The sequence below is a fragment of the Vipera ursinii genome (genome assembly GCF_947247035.1).
Source record: "Vipera ursinii genome assembly, chromosome: 5".
Lineage (NCBI taxonomy): Eukaryota > Metazoa > Chordata > Lepidosauria > Squamata > Viperidae > Vipera > Vipera ursinii.
The window spans coordinates 70455589-70475701 of NC_139518.1; the positions used below are offsets into that span (position 1 = coordinate 70455589).

At 42.8% G+C, this 20113-nt stretch overlaps 1 long non-coding RNA gene across 1 annotated transcript; it reads left to right on the forward strand.

Annotated features, from left to right (window-relative positions):
• Positions 1-700: 700 nt before the first annotated feature.
• Positions 701-19377, forward strand: LOC310641496. Its single transcript, XR_014492743.1, has 3 exons — positions 701-829; positions 12188-12250; positions 19320-19377. It is a non-coding gene; the product is annotated as an uncharacterized lncRNA (long non-coding RNA).
• Positions 19378-20113: the final 736 nt, after the last annotated feature.

A 20113-nucleotide genomic window follows, 5' to 3' on the forward strand; every position in this document is an offset into this window, starting at 1 on the left:
ATTTGAAGGCCAGAACATTTTGCACAAGCTTATTAAGGAATGATATAATAATTAATATAGCTGAAATATGTTGAAGCGAGCAAAACAATACATTAAATTAAAAAGGGTATTAAGACATGAATAATAAGGAGGTATATTTGAAAGACTGTAGACTCCATAGTTGGACCCTGAGCTACATATATTCTTTCTATTGAATTTAGAAGATTATCATAATTGATTGGAGGAGTTGGAAAGCATTTTAATTTTTCTTTATTTCATTGTTGTTTTAACCTGTACCTCTGCTGACTTTCCCCTTTGGTACCAATCAGCATTGGTGTGTATGTCGATCTTCATGCATTGCACATTGTGACTCTTGGCCTCAAATAGCTGCCCAGTCTTACGTTACTGGGGGGGGGGGGGGGAAACTTGGTACACTGTTGATTAGAGATATTCCTCAAACTATTTTAAATTCCAGATTAATAGTGAGAACTTTGTCTGTTCAGCCGGCTGCGTTAAGGAAATGAAAATTCATCTCAGTGTTTAAATGTAGTGACAGTCAGTTCACCTCCTTCAAAATTTTGACATGACATGCTGATTGTCCCCGAGTCACTTTAAGGAGCAGTATGACTTTAAGCAATGATGACACAGGGAGGAGGGAGGAATTGCAGAGGAACTTCCTCTAATGACTTCCAGAATTCAGTCATTTATGTTTAGTGAACCGAATAGGTTCTAGCATTACCAGAAGCATCTCAATTCTTCCTGGCAGGGGCTCAGCATGACTACGAAGCTGCCCTTGCGAGAAGAATTTGAGACCTGGACCTCTCTGCAGGTGGCTGATCTTCTAAGACAGGTACTGAGCTGTTCTAAGATTCTAGCTGACTAATGGTCCAGAGTAGATCCAGCTTGTTTCTTTATTTCTACTTCTGGTTTCACTCCAAGGAGGAATAAGAGGCAAGCTTTTAGACGCAACTGAGAGCAGAAAATGCCAGCAGCATTCTTTTTGTACTAATCTCTTAATAAATTTATAATCTATTTATTAGACTTGGAAAGTTGGGCATCTTACAAGAATTCACTACCAGGCATAGGGGTATATATTGTATCCAGACTTCATTGTGTCTAGTAGAAACCCACTGAAATGAAGGGATGATGGATTTAGTTAGTTAGAACTGAGTCAGCTAAGTGTTTCTTTCTGTTCATTCAAGAAAGGTCCTGTCTGCACCAGAGTTAAACTTACCAAAATTAAGAAAGAGAGCAAAAAAGATGACAGTGCTGGTTCTGGGGGATGAGAGGGAGAAGACAGAAATGAGGAAGGGGCACAAGAGATCTGAATAGGTATGAGAAGTTGGAACCTCTAGGGCAGGGGTAGGCAACCTCGGCTCTTTTATGACTCATGGACTTCAACTCCCAGAATTCCTGAGCCAGCATGGCTGGCTGGCTGGCTGGCTCAGGAATTCTGGGAGTTGAAGTCCATGAGTCATAAAAGAGCCGAGGTTGCCTACCCCTGCTCTAGGGACTCGTGTGAATTCCTGAAAGTTGTCCCAAAGGTGCTTTTTCAAAAGGCAACTGGACTTTGTTTTTGCTTGAGGACGTTTTGCTTCTCATCCAGGAAGCTTCTTCAGTTGAGACATTTTGTCAGAACTGAGGAAGCTTCTTGGATGAGAAGCAAAACATCTTCAAGGAAAAACAAAAGTCCAGTTGCTTTTTGAAAAAGCACCTTTAGGACAACCATGACCTGGATGACTGAGAATCTCCACAGACATCCTGAACGTTATCTTATCATAATCCCATAATCCCACAATCCTAGAAACCTCTTTGTAATTCAAGTCTAGCTGTAATTTGGGAAACACTAGTTCAGCTTTCCTGAGCCAAGCATGGCTCAAATGTATTCGGACTCCAGTTCCCCAAATTCCCAGTCAGTACAGCCAATGTCTATAGTCATTGGAAACTAAGGAATGATGGAGAATACTGGACAAAATTAACTCAAAGCATCTGAAATATCAGGATGGGTCAAAGGATAAATCAGATGTACTTTTCAGTGTGGGGTCTCTAGGAACACAAAGCAGTTTCAGTTTTCCACACTAAGCATCAGAATGCATTGAAATTGAGCATCTTATCAATTCAATTAAATCCATAAAGTTAACTGTTGGATTAATAAATCTTTGATAAAGTCTTGTTATTGGGATTTGAGAAATGCTATTAAAGGAGTGGTAATCATGCTTAAAAATGCATTGTTTCCTCAAAATTATATTACATTTTACCATATCATTGGATATATTAAAGGTAAAAGGTAAAGGTTCCCCCGCACATGCGTGCTAGTCGTTTCCGACTCTAGGGGCCGGTGCTCATCTCTGTTTCAAAGCCGAAGAGCCAGCGCTTGTCCGAGGACGTCTCCGTGGTCATGTGGCCGGCATGACTGGACGCCAAAGGCGCACGGAACGCTGTTACCTTCCCACCGTAGTGGTCCCTATTTTTCTACTTGCATTTTTACGTGCTTTCAAACTGCTAGGTTGACAGAAGCTAGGACGAGTAACAGGCGCTCACTCTGCTACGCGGCACTCGGGATTCGACCCGCCAAACTGCCGACCTTCTGATCGACAAGCTCAGCGTCCTAACCCACTGAGCCATCACGTCCCTTTCTGGATATATTAAAATCAAGAGAAAAATAAAACAAATCAATATAAAGACAAAGAGACATATATTTAAGCACTACTGAAAATTGTCTGAAGATTACCAGAACCTCTTTGGGGAGGTCTCTAAACTTATTTATTTATTTATTTATTTATTTATTTATTTAATTTATATACCGCCCTTCTCTCAAGAGACTCAGAGCGGTTAACAGGGCAATACGTAAAAGACAGATACAAAAGTTAAAATTATTAAAACATGATTAAACAATGCCCATAGTACAAATTTAAAATTAAAGTCATAATAACAAACCCACCCCATCCCATCAGGCCAGGCCCGCTTCCTTAAAGAGATGGGTTTTAAGGTCGCGCCGGAAGGAGCGGAGGTCGGGCGCCATCCGGAGCTCTACCGGAAGATGGTTCCATAAGTCCGGTGCACCCACAGAGAACGCTCTCCCCCTGGGGGCCACCAGTCGGCATTCTTTGACCGGCGGCACCCTGAGGAGGCCCTCTCTGTGGGAGCGTACTGGGCGGAAGGAAGTTGACGCCGGCTGCAGGTGCTCCCCAAGGTATTCTGGACCCATGCCATGGAGGGCTTTGTAGGTCATTACCAACACCTTGAACCTCACCCGGAAGACAACTGGCAACCAATGCAGCTCGCGGAGCAAAGGTGTAACACGGGAGTATCGGGAGACCCCCGACACAACTCTCGCGGCTGCATTCTGTGCCAGCTGGAGCCTCCGAGTGGTCTTCAAGGGTAGCCCCATGTAGAGAGCGTTGCAGTAATCAAGACGAGAGGTCACGAGCGCATGAGTGACCGTGCGCAAGGCATCCCGGTCTAGATAGGGCCGCAACTGGCGCACCAGGCGAACCTGGGCGAACGCCCCCCTAGTTACAGCTACAATATGGTCTTCTAAAGAGAGCTGTGAATCTAGGAGGACTCCCAAGTTGCGAGCCCTATCTACAGGAGGTAATGACTCACCCCCCATAATGAGGGGTGGGATATCCTGAATATCCCGGGATGCCGGTACGCACAGCCACTCCGTCTTGTCGGGGTTGAGACGAAGCCTGTTCCTCCCCATCCAGACCCGGACCACCTCCAGGCACCGGGACATCACGTCGAGGGCATCACTGGGGTGGTTTGGGGTCGAAATGAAAAGTTGGGTATCATCAGCATACTGATGATACCCAACTCCAAAACCACGAATGATCTCACCCAGCGGTTTCATGTAGATGTTGAACAGAAGGGGCGAGAGGACCGACCCCTGAGGGACTCCACAAGCGAGAGGCCTCGCAGTCGACCTCTGCCGCCCCGTCAACACCGACTGCGAACGTCCCAGGAGATAGGAGGAGAACCACTGAAGAACCGTGCCTCCCACTCCCAATCCCCTGAGACGCCGCAGCAAGATACCATGGTCGATGGTATCGAAAGCCGCTGAGAGGTCTAATAGGACTAGAACAGAGGAGTATCCTCTGTCCCGAGCCCTCCAGAGATCATTCACCAGCGCGACCAATGCCGTCTCCGTGCTGTACCCAGGCCTGAAGCCCGATTGGTACGGGTCTAGATAATCCGCTTCATCCAGGACCAGAGGGAGCTGATGCGCCACCACACTCTCAACAACCTTCGCAAGGAAGCGAAGGTTGGAGACCGGACGAAAGTTATTCAAAACAGCCGGATCCAAGGTAGGCTTCTTGAGGAGAGGTCTCACCACCGCCTCCTTCAAGGCGGCGGGAAAACTGCCCTCACTCAAAGAAGCAGCTATAACCGCCTGGAACCAGCTTCGTGTCCCCTCCCGGGCTGCATAAACCAGCCAGGAAGGGCACGGGTCCAATAAACATGTGGTGGAGCTCAGCCTCCCCATGATCCTGTCCACTTCCTCCGGAGTCACAGGATCGAACTCCTCCCAGATGACATCGACAAGATCACTCGTGTCCTGATCGTCCGATACTGCCCAGTCGGAGTCCAAACCGGTCCGAATCCGAGCGATTTTGTCCGACAGATGTTGACTAAATTCCTCGGCACGCCCCTGCAAGGGATCCTCACTGACCTCCTGGTTGAGGAGGGAGCGGGTCACCCTAAACAGGGCGGCCGGGCGATTATCTGCGGACGCGATGAGGGCAGCGAAATAGTTAGATCTCGCTACCCTCATCGCAGTGAGATAAGACCTAATATGGGTTCTTAGTCGCAATCGGTCGGATTCAGATCGGGTGGACCTCCAGACGCTCTCTAGGCCCCGTCTCCGACGCTTCATCTCCCGGAGCTCCGCGGAAAACCATGGAGCCCATTGGGATCTGCGCCGGGTCAGGGGCCGCAAGGGTACAACTCGGTCAAGTGCCTCCGTGGCCGTCCTTTCCCAGGCCTCCACTAAGGCATCCGCCGAGCTGTGAGCTGGGGAGGCAGGTGGGGCCCCCAGCGCTGCCTGAAACCTCTCAGGGTCCATTAAGCGCCTGGGGCGGAACCATCTAGTTGGCTCAACAACCCCACGGTGGGGGGTGGCAAAACGGAAGACCAGCCGCAGGAGATGATGATCGGTCCATGACAGGGGCATAACAATTGGGGAGCCCCCACCAAGATCATCTAACCACCGACCAGATAAGAAAACCAAGTCAAGGGTGTGGCCTCCCTCATGGGTTGGTCCATGAATTACCTGCGTCAGGTCCATGGCCGTCATGGAAGCCATGAACTCCCGAGCTAACTCAGATACTCCTCCCAGGGATGGTAGATTGAAGTCTCCCAAAACCATTAGTTTAGGAAACTCAATCACCAGCCCTGAGAGGATATCGAGAAGCTCAGGCAGGGCTGCTGCTACGCGACTAGGCGAAAGGTACGCGAGCAGCAAGCCCAACTGCGCCCTAGGACCAAACCTCAATAAGAGAGATTCACACCCGACTATCTGAGGAACGGTGGCCTCCTGCGGACATAAGGTCTCCCTCATAACTACAGCCACTCCCCCACCCCTACCCTGAGTCCGAGGCTGGTGTAGCACCCGGAAGCCTGGTGGGCAGAGATCCACCAGGGGGATACCACCCTCTGGGCCCAACCAGGTTTCCGTAATGCAAGCCAGGTCCGCTTGCTCACCCTCGACTAAATCCCGGACGAGGGGAGCCTTATTAGCAACGGACCTGGCATTTAGGTACACCAGTCGGAGCTCAGGTGGCTGCACATCCCCGCTCCCAGAGCCTTGGGTCGAAGGCAGAGGGTCGGAGCGCCTCACCGCTTGGAGATAGCGGAGAGGCCCTCCCGGAGGTCGATACGGCCCTCTGATCTTACACCTGCAGCCATTCCCTATCGTCGTGGGAATTGGCATTCCCACGACCCGCTCCAGAGCTCCAGAGATGACCGACCCCGGCTCCCTCTCAACGCGATCTCTACTAGGCCTGGTCTGAACAGCAGTTGGCAGAGTGCCCCCTCTCTCCAACCAACCACAACCCTCCCCCCTCCCTAACCCTACAAAAAATTTAGCTAAAAAAGTAATCAGGGAGCAGCCTGAGATATACAGCCGGGGAGAGAGATACCGCCTAGAGCTCTCACCTCTAGGACGGAAAAGATGGAGCTCTTAACTCTTAACCACTCTCTCACAGTGGTTATACACCCGGCACCTTCCACAGCCCAGGGGGAAAGGAAAGGAGAGGACAATAGGCGAAACCAGTCAGCGAGATGGATTAGGGTAAAAACCCATAAAGTCACGGAGTGGGGCTCAAGGATATGGTCCAGTGAACTATAATAGTCCATGCCTCCAGATGTCCAGGCATAATAGTCCATGCCTCCAGATGTCCAGGCATAAAAGTCCATACTCCACCCAGACATAGTCACTGTACCAAGACGGTCGCGGCACTCCAACCCCCTCACCGCCAACCGTCTCAGACGCCAACCAGGGCCGTCTCCACCACTCCAGCTTAAAACGCTGACGCTGTTCCAAACCGTAGTTCATAATGGGAGTTGTTACTCAACCAACATCCGGCTCCTGAGCAACTGGAGACAGCTGGTCGGCACCGCAGAGCACAGTCAGCTGGTCGGCACCAAGAAATTCAACACGGGGCTCAGTCAGATCTTCCGGACCCACACGGCTCTCCCAAACCTCCTCCGAGCAGCCGGGGCCCTCCAAAAAGCCGACAAACACTTCAACATTTCCACGCCAGCGCTGCTCCAAGCCGCGATTCGTAGTTAATCAATCAACACGCGGCTCCCCCAAGCAGCTGAAGGGCGCTCCGGGACACCACCAAGCTCTAAAAAGATGTCCCAGGCTCCACAGGCTTCGAGAATGCCTCCCGGATCCGTAGTCAGCTGGTCGGCGCCGCTTAGAGTAGAGCTCCGCAGAATATCTGGTCTCCCAGGCACTCCAGCAGCCTCCATTCAAGTTGCAAGTCCGCAAGCCTTCCGACAAACAGCTGGTCCGACAAACAGCTGATCAAGCACTCCCAGGCACTCCCAGGCACTACAGCAGCCTCCATTCAAGTTCGCAAGTAGCTGGTCCGACGAACAGCTGATCATGCAGCACAAAGCGCTGCTCAGCTCCTCCATATCCTCTGAGGCCTCTAAAACTCTTCCGGGCTCAGATGGAAAAAAAAAAAAAACACACACCACGGAGAGTTCAGGGCTCACGGGGCCATAAAACAACAGTATAAAGGCTCACCTCGTCCTCATCCCCCCTCCAAGTCCTTCACAGAAAAGAATATTCCTGTGAGGCTCCCAGGGTCGTCACATTGCTGCAGCTCCAAACGGAGCTTAGCCGAGCACGTCCGCCATCTTGGGCATGCTCAGTAAAAAAAAAAAATAAACATCCATCATCAGTAAAATTAAATATATACAAGCAATTAAAAGTCCATAGGGTACGTGTTATTTTACTCCCTGTAGCAAAACCATTTGCAACTATATTGGACTGAATCCAGTCACAAAACAGAAAAGGCATTAAAATCAATAGGACTAATTCAGTCATGACTAAATAAAATTAAGCTTTCTTTATTTCAAAGCTATTAAATATGACTAAGCCTATATACAGCGTATGATCTACTTCTCTGTTCCAAACATGAATTAAAGGCATCTTTGTGCAAACATCATCATTTTATTTACGTCTCAGTAGATACTAACCTTGTTAGTCAAAGAATAGCAAAATTAATATTTTAGTGTGATATCCAATTGCACAGGTCCATGAAATGTTGTTATATTTTCACATGCGCTACACAACGGATATTTCTCTGTATTGCTGTTTTAATATGCTCCAATGTGGAGAACAGCAGCTCTGTCTTTGCAGAAACTTATTTAGAACAATAGCTTCACAGCAGTACTAGCAATTCTTAGTAAATTTAAATGATGCTTGAACAGAAGATCAAATTGGATCATACAAAAGTCTGATATGTAAAACACCAGGAATTCAAAGCATTTTGAGCTCAAAAAAATAATGCCAGCTTCAAAATAATTGTCCTAAAAGTTCCAAAAGCTTGAAATTGAAAAATTGCACTCTGTCTTACATAAGGTCTATTTTATTCTGTCCCAGCACTGAAAACCAGAAGCTAAAGGGGAAACCCTTAAGTAGGATATAAATGAAATCCAGTTCATTGCCTAGCAACTAGCACTGGGATGCAGACTCCCTTTGATGCTAGAGATAGTAACAGCTTTCACTGAAAGTAAAAATTGATAGCTGTATCCTCCGTTACTTCCTTGTGGCCACTCTTAAAATTTGTGACATTGAATTCCATAGATTACAATCTAAATCAGAGGTGGGGAACTAGGGCCCCTTTATAACTTGTGGACTTCAACTCCCAGAATTCCTGAGCCACCCATGTTGTTGGCCACAGTTTTTGAAGTCCACAGGAGTTGAGGTCCAGGGGATGGTGGCCATAGTTTTCCACCACAATCCAAATGAACATTCATTCATTGATTGATTGATTGATTGATTGATTGATTGATTGTTACCTTCATTGCAAAATCCTGGATTATAATATCAGAATGTGAAAAGTCCTGATCTACTTTTCCCCTACCAAGTTTATATGACTCAGTTGCATTTCCTTTACCTCATGTTTTTCTGTGTTTACAAAAAAAAATGGCTCCTCTCCTGCATTCTCATCAGTTTTGCAATTTCCTTTTTGAAGTGTGGCAGGCCCATTTTTTAAGGGCAGTCACACCCTAGATTTCCATAAATACTTTATAATATTGATAGATCAAGATTAAGAAGATAGGAGGGAGGAGATAAGAGCTTTCTAATCTGAAATGGATTTGGTGCTGGGCTTCTTTAAGAGTTGCAATCACACTTAATCAGGCAAGTGAGATCTGAACACCAGTATTATATTCCTCACAAGTACAGATCATGTATTACTTATGCTCTCATCTTCTTTCTCTTTCTTTAATTCGGGCCTTTTTGTTTTCTGCCTGCACATCATCCTTGAGGTTTTCTCAAGAGATGTGGCCTATATTTGCAGGAAGATTCTCATGAACCCAAATTTTAATTTATCAGAAATAGCCTCACACAAATTTTAGGAACGAGGAGAAATGAAATCACACACATCTTTCATTAAGCAGTATTTTCATGTCTGAACTAGAAAGTCAAGATAGCAGGCATAGGGGCACCACACGAATCAAGAAGTCCTGGGCTATTCTTCATGTCTCATTTTAAGGTTTCATAGAGATGTAGGTTGTCATATTGCATCATTTCAGGCAACTTTTTACTGAATCAGCTTTTTTGTGAAAAGGCTAGCTTAGCTCCAAGAACATCTGTACGCTAGGTGGTTTCATATATGCAATCCCATTGCTACCAGGGAGATTCCTCTGGATATAATTTCTATCAGGCCTTGCATCAGTTTCCCAGCTAGAAGTTGTAGGTTTTTATGGTTTCTGACTCTTCATTGAAAGTTTCAATCTCATCCGATGTAATCAAAATACACCAAATAAACAATAAAATAATCACAGAGACATTATTAGATAGAATGCACCATATAACAAAGTTTCCCTGCTTCAGTATAGATATGCATTGCCATCCCTTCTACCATTCTCAGACTTAAACTGAACTAGTTCCATATCATAACAAACATCTATAGCTGGGTCAGAATTAAAGATATATTGCAGGAGTGCATCAAGGCAATTTAGCCAAGCTAGCTTTCCTATCCCAACAGATAGTCCTAGGACTCAAGAGCCCTAACTGGCCAGTCCTTCCTCTAAACATATTGATAAATGTTCTCTTCTGTTTGTTCTGTATTCTTTAGTATTTATTGTCATACTCCACAGTAGGTTGATCTGAATTAGTTGCATCAGAAGTATGCAGTATTAATAAATTGACCAGAATCATGTAAGTTCTCTTCTTCTAAGAATGTTGCAATCATCCAAATCTGCTTGTTCTAAAAAAGCCACATCCTGACTCGTTTAATAAAAATTAAATAAATTAAAATTAAATTAAAATCAAGGAACTATGTGGTGTAATAGGAAATAGAGAATGGATTAAATAGGTGAAAGAGAGGAAGAAAATACAAAGCCAATAGACTGTCTTGTTAGCTGGTCAGCACCATTTCTACTCCCCATTCAGCATCATTTGCTATCTTGATAATGAGTGTAAAAGTAATCTGAAATATAGCTGCACATTTACAGATGTGTGAGTAATCTTGAGTATGTCTATGTGTAGAAGATGCTTATCTTCTCCCTTTGTATAGTCCATTGCATGTCTCCATTTAAAAAATAACCTTTACAGTTCTGATACATTTAAGTTTGCTTTTGTCCAATTTGCTGAATGTTTGCACTACTGATTTTTCCATAACTGCTAACTTCCTCTTTAAGAACTAGACATGCAAAGCAGGCGGGGCAGTTGCAAGGGAGACAACCAGGCACCAAATAGTTATGTAGAAAAAGTACTAATATGTTATAAACATTTGAAATAAATCCTCAAGTGGCCTGCCACCACATGAAGAAACTTGTGCTAAATTTATGTTCTCTTTGCAGGTGTACCCTCCTCTAATCTCTTCACACATGCAATGCAAGCCATAGCATCTTTGGGTGTGGCAGGATGTCCATAGGACAGGGCCTCCCAAACTTTTTCCTTCATTAACCAAAACTGTTCATCAGAACGTCCTTTTTACCTAGCTAAAACAGTTTAAGTCAAGATAAATGCCCCTGTTGTGATTGGGTAATGGATTTTTGGGTTGTTAGCCAAAGAAAACTCAGTTTTACTCAATTTTGGTAATTTACCCAGGTTTGAAAAGCAGTACCATAAGAGAACTTGAAGTCCAGCTTCCGTTCCCATATGAACAGGAGATAGTCATAGGTTGGATGAGCTGCCCAGAAGCTTGAATGAAACAAGGACTTAGACTCCTCCTTAAGGCAGGGGTCTCCAATCCTTTTGGCCAATAGCCATATCAGGAATGTAGAGAACATCTCTTGGGCATGTTGAAAAAAGGCTACCATAACAAGTCCATTTATCAGAATTGTAAACTATTTGGCTTGCTACCTCCCTTCCCCTCTGCCTCCTTCACTCCATCTTTCACCTTACACTGTTTTAGACAAGGATGGGGCACTTCCAAAAAAACCCACTTGACTGTAGCCAAGGAGCCTTTATATGTTTTTAAGGACAACAGGGGCTATATCTTTCAGTACAAATAATGTCGCAACTGCTATTTTGCATTATGCCATCCTTGCTTCTTGGCCTTTTAAGAAAGATTTATTTTATTTAAACTGGTGAACCAAACAGAAGAGACTGACAGGCCCCAAGGCAGGTGTTTGTGGACATTCTGGTTTCCATTGCAACCTCAGAGCCCAAATGTGATATATGTGGTGTCTTATATGTGAATCCAGTCCACTTGGATTTAGTCCAAAAGCCATGGTTAAGCAAATAATTGCTAAATGTGCTACGTAAACAAATCCAAAAGGTTTTTTTTTAATCCCATTTATATCCCACCCTTCTCCGAAGACTCAGGGTGGCTTACAATCTAAGAAGCACAAATCAATGTGCTTAGCAATAGCCTTCATTCTATGTATATGCCTGCTTATTAGGGCTTTCAGCCTCCCCCAAGCGGCATTATTACAAAGTCAGCTTATTGCCCCCAACAATCTGGGTCCTCATTTTACCTACCTCGGAAGGATGGAAGGCTGAGTCAACCTTGAGCCTGGTGGGATGCGAACCTGCACTAATTGCAGGCAGCTGGTGTTACTTAAGGAGGCATTAGCCCACTGCTCCACCAAGGCTCTTAAAGGTTGAGTCTAGAAGACTGGTTGGCTAGTTGGTTGGTTAGTTGGTTCATTCATTCATTCATTCATTCATTCATTCATTCATTCATTCATTCATTCATTCTGTGCCGTCAAGTTATTTTTACTCCTAGCAACCACATAGACAGATAGAAGATACACCGAGTTATTATACAGAGATTTCTAAAAGTTCAAGCTATGAACAGATTGTCAATGCAAATGCTCTAACTTAGAATTTGCACCAACATCAACAGGATAACTTCATGACACATTTTTCATCATTGAATCTGTTGGTTTCCCCCCACACACACACACACACTGTGTATGTCCATGGAAGGCAATATTGTTGTTTCAAATGCTTCGTTTAAAAATGTAAATTATAGAATGTAGTATCACCTTCCCCCCTCTTCCTTTTTTCCAGTCTGGGATGCATGACTGTGCCAGAATAGTGGAAAAATTAAATATAGATGGGACTCGATTTTTGGTAAGTTATTTTAAATGTTTCCATTTAAATGAATCTAGATCGTGGATATGTACAATAGTTGCACAAATATGTATAAAATAGGCAATGTTCCTGTACTGATAGCATCTCATAATATAATATGACACAGGCAAAATATTCGTAGGAGAGCAATATAAACCAAAGTTATCAAGTATCTTTTTAACGCTTAAGCCAGGAAGGTATCTAGAAATTGCTGATGCAACTTTCAAAAGCATGTCCAGGGGTGAGAACAGCTGGAAGTTATCATGGGAGTCACCAGCCAACACCTGGAAGCCACCGATTTATGAAGCCTTTGACTATAACTTCAGTCTTTTTTTTATTGAAAAGTTTTATCATACATTTTATCTTTAACAATCCCCCCTACCCCTCCCCTATCCCTCCCTCCCTACCCCTCCCCCCTCCCCCCCCGACTTCCCAGAGCTAAGTACAAGGTATAAAAAACCAAAAAAAACCCCATCATAAACATCCATATGCTAAAAACCATAAACTCTGAGATCTATCTCTCTCTAGCTCATATAGGATAACTACAAACACTATTAATATAAGATATATAAAAAAAAAAGAGAAAAGAGGAAAAAAAAGGAGGAAAAAAAAACGAAGACTTATTCAAATGCTACATGAAACTTCTTAGTCCCATATTTGTTCTGGATAAACTCAATCCATTTTCTCCACTCCATAACATAACGTTCTTGCGAGTGATCTTTCAAATAAGCCGAGATCTTTGCCATCTCTGCCAGGTCAGAAACCTTTAAAGTCCACTCTTCTATAGTCGGCAGTTCCTCCTTCTTCCAGTATTGGCCTATTAAGAGTCTTGCTGCCATAATTAAATTCAACATCAGCTTAGTGTTCACAACCGTAGCATCTGTAATTATTCCCAACAAAAAAAGTTGCGGACAAAACTTTATCCTTTGCTTAAAAATCTTCTGCATATTCCACCAAATTTTTATCCAAAAAGCCTTAACCTTTTTACAAGTCCACCATATATGAAAATATGTTGCATCTTCTTCACCACACCTCCAGCATTTAGGCTGATAGTTCGGATACATACTTGCCAGCTTTTTAGGATCTAAATGCCATCTGTAAAACATTTTATAAAAATTTTCTCTTAGATTTTGAGCTTGTGTGAATTTTACGTTCCTCACCCAAATCCTTTCCCATGTGTCCATTGTAATAACTTCTTGGATGTTTTGGGCCCATTTAATCATACAATCCTTAACGAGTTCTGTTTCTGAGTCAATTTCTATCAAAGCAAGATATATCCGTTTAATATGTGCTGGACCCTGATTTCTGATTTGCTTTATCAGATTTTCATCAGTCATTGTAAAACCATTTTTCTGATCTTCTTTCCACCTGGCCCGTAGCTGAGTATATTGAAACCAAGTCTGAACAATCTTCTCATCTCGCAAGAGACTATATGGTTTCAAACACCAGACATTTCTTTCCAAGCTTAAAATCTCCTTGTACGTAGTCACATCATGTTTAAAACCAACATTTATATTTTCTATTGCGTGTTTTGGGATTGCCCACAATGGTATCTTACAATCTAATTTATGTCTGTACTTCTTCCAAACTCTCAACAATGCCTGTCTTAAAATATGCACTCTAAAGACATTATCTACCTTCTTATCATACAACAAATATGCATGCCAGCCAAACAACAAGTCGTGGCCCTCAAGATTTAATAATCTCTCTTGTGTCAAATTGATCCAATCACTTATTCCTGCTAACGCAGCAGCTTCATAATATAATTTAAAATTAGGCATTTTAAGACCACCTCTTTCACGAGTATCCTGTATTATCTTTAGTTTAACTCGTGGCCTTTTCCCTGCCCATACAAATTTATTGATACCTCGCTGCCATTCCTCCAAATTAGAATCTTTCTTAAGAACCGGTATCATTTGAAATAAAAATAAGAATTTAGGCAGGACATTCATTTTCACTGCTGCGATTCGCCCCAACAAGGACAATTGCAATTTTTCCCAGCTCTCCATTTCTTTTTGAATTTTCCCCCATAATTTTTCATAGTTATTTTTATATAACTTTGTATTAGAGGGCGACAAAAGCACCCCCAAATATTTAACCCTTTTAACAATCTCAAATCCAGTTAATCCTTCTAAGAGAGCCTTTTGCGAAGCTGTCATATTTTTGGCCAGAATTTTAGTTTTTTGTGTATTAACTTTAAATCCAGAAACCTTCCCATATTGTATTATTATCTCCATCAGGTCCACAACAGAGTTCTCCGGCTGGGTCACTGTAACAACCAGATCATCTGCGAACGCTCTCAATCTATAATCCTGATCTCTAATTTGTATACCCTTAATTTTTTCCGAATTCCGTATTTTAACCAACAATATCTCCAATGTTAATACTGTACAAATAACAAGGGCGATAACGGACACCCTTGCCTTGTGCCCTTCTCAATATTACATGCTTCTGTCAGGCTATTATTAACTATTATTCGGGCAGTTTGTTTTTGATATAATGCCCTAATTGGTTGCAAAAAATTATCCCCAAAATTCATTTTATCTAAAACTTTCATCAAAAATTGCCAATTCAATTGATCAAAAGCTTTTTCAGCATCTAAAAAAATTAGCGCCGCAGGGATCTGATTGTTCCTTTCCAAAAACTCTAACACATCAACTATATGCCTCACATTATTTTTCATTTGCCTACCACTAATAAACCCCGTTTGGTCCCCATGAATCACCTGTTGCAGAACCCTCATCAGTCTATTAGCCAACACCTTAGCAAATATCTTGTAGTCTGTATTTAAAAGCGATATCGGTCTATAATTTTTAACTTGAGTAGCATCTTGGTCTTCCTTCGGAATCAAAGAAATAAAAGCAGTTCTCCAAGACGGAGGCACCTTTCCCCCCCTCTGAATTGTCTGGAACAGTTCCTTTAACGGTTTTATCATCTCTAATTGTAGATTTTTGCAATAAGCCGCAGTCAAACCATCTGTACCTGGCGCTTTGTCCACCTTCAGTTCCTTAATTTCTATAAGAATTTCTTCTTCTGTTATCAATTGATTAATCCCCTCTTTTTGTGCTTGCGTAAGAACCGGGATGCTAGCATTCTCCAAATATACATCAATGTCTTTTTCATTAATCTTCTCCTTAGCATATAATCTAGAATAAAAATCCACAAAAGCATCCTTAATAAGATCCTGTTGAAACACAACCCTTCCCTTATGCTCAATTTTATCTATATTAGAAGCCCTTTGCTTTTTCCTCAGTCTGTAAGCTAGCCATCTACCTGGTTTATTAGCATTGCAAAAGGAGTTGTGCCTGGCAAACTGCAAATTGGTTGCCACTTGGTCAGCCATTAATTTATCAAATTGTCCTCTTAATAGCTTAATAACCTCCTTAGTCTTCACATCCGCTGGATTCAAAATCAAAGCCTTTTCTTTTTCCTTAATTTCATTCTCCAATTCTTTCCTCCTGGCTTCCAAAGTACGTCTGTGTTTATTGTTCATATATATCAACACCCCTCTCATATAGGCCTTGCTAGCATCCCAAACCATGTCCATAGAAGTGCCCTTATTCATATTAATTTCAAAAAAATCCTTCATCCGCTGTTTACATTTCTCTGATTTCTAAACAAATTCTCATTTACGCGCCACGAGCGCCTATCTCTATTCTCCTTATTAATCTCTAGCCAGACTGGGCTGTGATCAGAAATAGTTCTTGCACATATCTTCACCTTCTTAATCCTTGAAAAAAAGTCATTAGTCAGCAAAATAAAATCGATCCTGGAAAAAGATTGATGTCTGTCAGAAAAAAAAGTATAATCCTTTTCATGCAAATGTATTTCACGCCAAATATCTCGCAGTTCCAAGTCATCCTTCATTTCAAAAAAGGATTTAGGCAGTCTAGCATGACTTGGAACGCGCTTAAAAGAACCAGCCTTATCCATCTGTATATCCAAAACACCATTCCAGTCCCCCATAAAAATAAACGATTAATAATCCAACTGAGTAAGCTTTGTGTGAAGTAAACTAAAAAAATCAGCTTGTTGTTGATTAGGAGCATATAATCCAACTAAAAGCGTCTTTTTACCTTCTAACAGCAACTCTATCATAACGTATCTTCCATGCTTATCTGCTTCAATTAAGTCCGCTGTTAAAGCACTTTTAACATAAACAACCACTCCATTTTTCTTATTCATTGCAGAAGCAACAAATTGCGTGCCCAACCTTAAGTTCGATAAATACTTTTGGTCCATAGCCCTAATATGCATTTCTTGCAAACATATAACATCTATCTTGAATTGTTTTAAATATTGAAAAACTTTCTTCCTCTTCTGTGGTGAATTTAGTCCATTAACGTTCCAAGTTAAAAATTTAGTCGCCATGCATGTCATCCCAAAGCTGTTGGAGCACATCTTTAATAGGCCCACTATCTCCTTTAGGCCGTGCTCCTCCCACTGCTTGGCTGTAAGTACGTTTTGGAAGTTCCATAGACTTCTGCTGATCTTGTTCTTTTATTTTTTTTGCTCGTTTTAAAGCAGCACGCGTCACCCTCTGCTCTCCAGGATCAGCCAAAGAAGTTGTAGCTTGATCTCCTCCAGCACCATTCTCCTCTGTCTGTCCAGCTTCAGCCTCTTGAAGTTTGCCTTCTCCAGATCCCTTTGCAGCTTCCAGAAGTGGTAGTGGGGTTGCTTTTAAAACATTATTATAAAAATCACACGCCTGTGTCACAGTGACCAGACGGTACCTTTTGCCTTCATGCATCGCCACCAATCCAACTGGAATCTCCCATCTGAACCTTATATCACGTTGTTTGAGCTCCTGCACAAGAAATGCAAAATCCTTCCTTCTCCTTAAGATCTTTGGAGGAATTTCTTTTAAAACCAAAACTTCTTGGTCAGCAATCACAACTTTAGTATCATAGGCAGCTTGAATAACTTCATCTCTAGTTTCCCTCTTTGCAAAATAAACCACCACATCTCTAGGTAGCTTTCTCTGTCTAGCAATCCATGAATTTACACGAAACACTTTATCCATGCCTCCCTTTATTTCAGATGCTGGCTGACCCAATACTGCTTCCAGAGCCTCAGAAATCTGCTGCTTTAGGTCTTCCTTAATATTTTCTTTTAAGCCTCTGATTCTAACAGCATACTGCATCTGATAATATTGAACAAGACTCAATTCTCTGTCCATTTTGTCTCTTAAATCTTCATTCTCCAGTACCTTTACTTCTAATATGGCATTCTTTTGAGTCAGGTCTTCCACTTTTTCATCCAGATCTTGCACACATTCAGCCACACTATGCACTGTAGACAAAATGTCTACCCTCATCGCACTGAACTTCTCTTCCATCCTCTCTTCTATTCTCTCCTCCAATTTCTCCAATTTCTCCTCGATCTTTGCCAATTTATCACCCATTGATTCCAAAATTACCTGGGCATGTTTTTCAAGAGCATCTTGTAAATCCTTCGATGTCAATGCAGCAGGAGGAAGCAACGCTTGCAATGATGTCTGTTGCACCGGAGAAGTTCCAGCACTCCGAAGAGTTTTTGGGGGAGGTTTAGCCGCCATCTTTTTACTTTCACTTGTTACGCACTTTCACTTTAAGTTTATAAAGTCCATTAAGCTAGAGAGCAAAAATAAAAGTCCTCTTCACCTTATCCTCCTGTACCGCTCTGCCTGCTCCTTTTATTCCATGGTCTTTCCTTCTGGCAGGGGTGGTCGCAAACACCTGGCTCCGCTCCAGAAATCACGGAGCAGAGACGCTGAACAGCTGGGAGCAACCCAGGCTACGGGGGAGTTCAATCCTTCAGCCGCCCAAGCTTTAAGCTCAGGTGGCCCCGGAGAACTCAACCCCTACCTGGGGCCTCACCCCCTCCTCTTCTCCCGAGGAGGGGGCTTCCAATCCACCCGAACAGCTGATCGGCGCTGTTTCGGGTGAAAACAACACAGCTGAGCCGCGGGCAGCCCGAAAAGGCTGTCTCCGGCGCCGCGCCGCCACCGGAAGCCTATAACTTCAGTCTTATGGAGATAGAGTCAACTTTGATATAGTTATGCATACTCATAAGAATTTTTCATATGGCTAGATTAATGTACCCTATGTTGATCTTAAATTGAGCAGCAGATTATTCCTAGAGACTAGGTATCTGGTGATTACAGGTAGTCCTCAACTTACAACCACAATTGAGGCCAACATTTATGTTGTTAAGTGAGAAATTTGTTAAGTGAGCTTTGTCCCATTTTACGATTTTTCTCACTACATTTGTTAAGTGAATCACTGCAGTTCCTAAGTTAGCAACGCGACTGTTAAGTTAATCTAATTTCCCATTGACTTTGCTCGTCAGAAAGTCACAAAAGGGGATTGCATGACTCTGGGACATTGCAAGCATCATAAATGTGAACTACTTGTCAAGCGTTCGAATGTAAAGCACGTAATCATGTGCCATTCTAACTTCGAAAGGTCACTAAATGAACTGTTGTAAGTCGAGGACTACCTGTATTACACCAATGTGCTACCATCAGGACTGTTTTCACTTTCACTGGACCAGGTATAGCTATTGATGCCACAGTGACATGACAGAGTAGAGAGATCCTCACCATAGTAACTATACTATCAATATATTAGATTCCATGACATATAATTAATTCATTGGCTTTCTACTGCACCACTTTCTCTACTCCACTACAGACTGAATAAGGCTCAGATTGTCATGGTAACTATTTCTCCACCTTTCACCACTCTTCCATGCCCAGCCTATAAGAAGAGGTGCAGTAACACTTGATTCCAGCTGCTCCCCTGAATAGAGTTTGGTGTTCTGCACCTCAGTCATCCTGAGTCTCCCTTAGTCAGAAGCATTCAGTAGATGCAGCCCCAAACACTGGACTCAAAACAATTTTGCAGACTAAGAGATTGCGCAACCTGTGTATTGTGTCTTGATGATGAAATGTGAGTACAAACTATCCGCCGTTAACATTTAAATTTTAAAAACCATAATCTATGTTAGGAAGATCTCCTAAAGCACGTTCCAAGATAGACTGCAATGATTTGGAATGCCAAATTAATTTTTTTCTTGGCCCCCTTAGAACTTGAAAATGCTACACTAAGCCATCACTGTTGAAGGAAGAACATTCAGTAACTGAACAATTATTTATTTATTTATTTATTTTTATTACCGTACATTTATATCCCGCCCTTCTCCGAAGACTCAGGGCGGCTTACAAGCTTAGCAGTAGCCTTCATTCTATGTATATGCCTGCTTGTTAGGGCTTTCACACACACCCCCAAGCGGCATTATTACAAAGTCAGCTTATTGCCCCCAACAATCTGGGTCCTCATTTTACCTTCCTGGGAAGGATGGAAGGCTGAGTCAACCTTGAGCCTGGTGGGATGCGAACCTGCACTAATTGCAGGCAGCTGGTGTTACTTAAGGAGGCATTAGCCCACTGCTCCACCAGGGCTCTTGATATTACAAAGGCTCTTGATATTACAAACAATTGACGTGGTTGAGCTTCATGTGTCAAACCCTGGATGTCCACTGGAAATGAGCCATATAATGTATGTTATACATGCATAATGTATAACCCATAGAAGTCACATAACATGCCTTTAAAAAGATCAAAATATCTTTAGGATTCCAGGATTCCTGCTGACAGTCACAGTCTTTGTCATAGGTTTTAGCAGCGGAGGTATAGTCTGGTTTTCACATATGGCAATTGACATACAGAAACCAAGACTTTCAACCTTTTCTACTATTTACATTGAAACTATTTACAACAGATATATAAAACATTATCTTCCCTTTTACCCAATATTAGTTTCTCTCCCAGAGCTACTCCCTTTCAGCATTCCTTGCCAATGGGACTTCATTTCCTTTCCT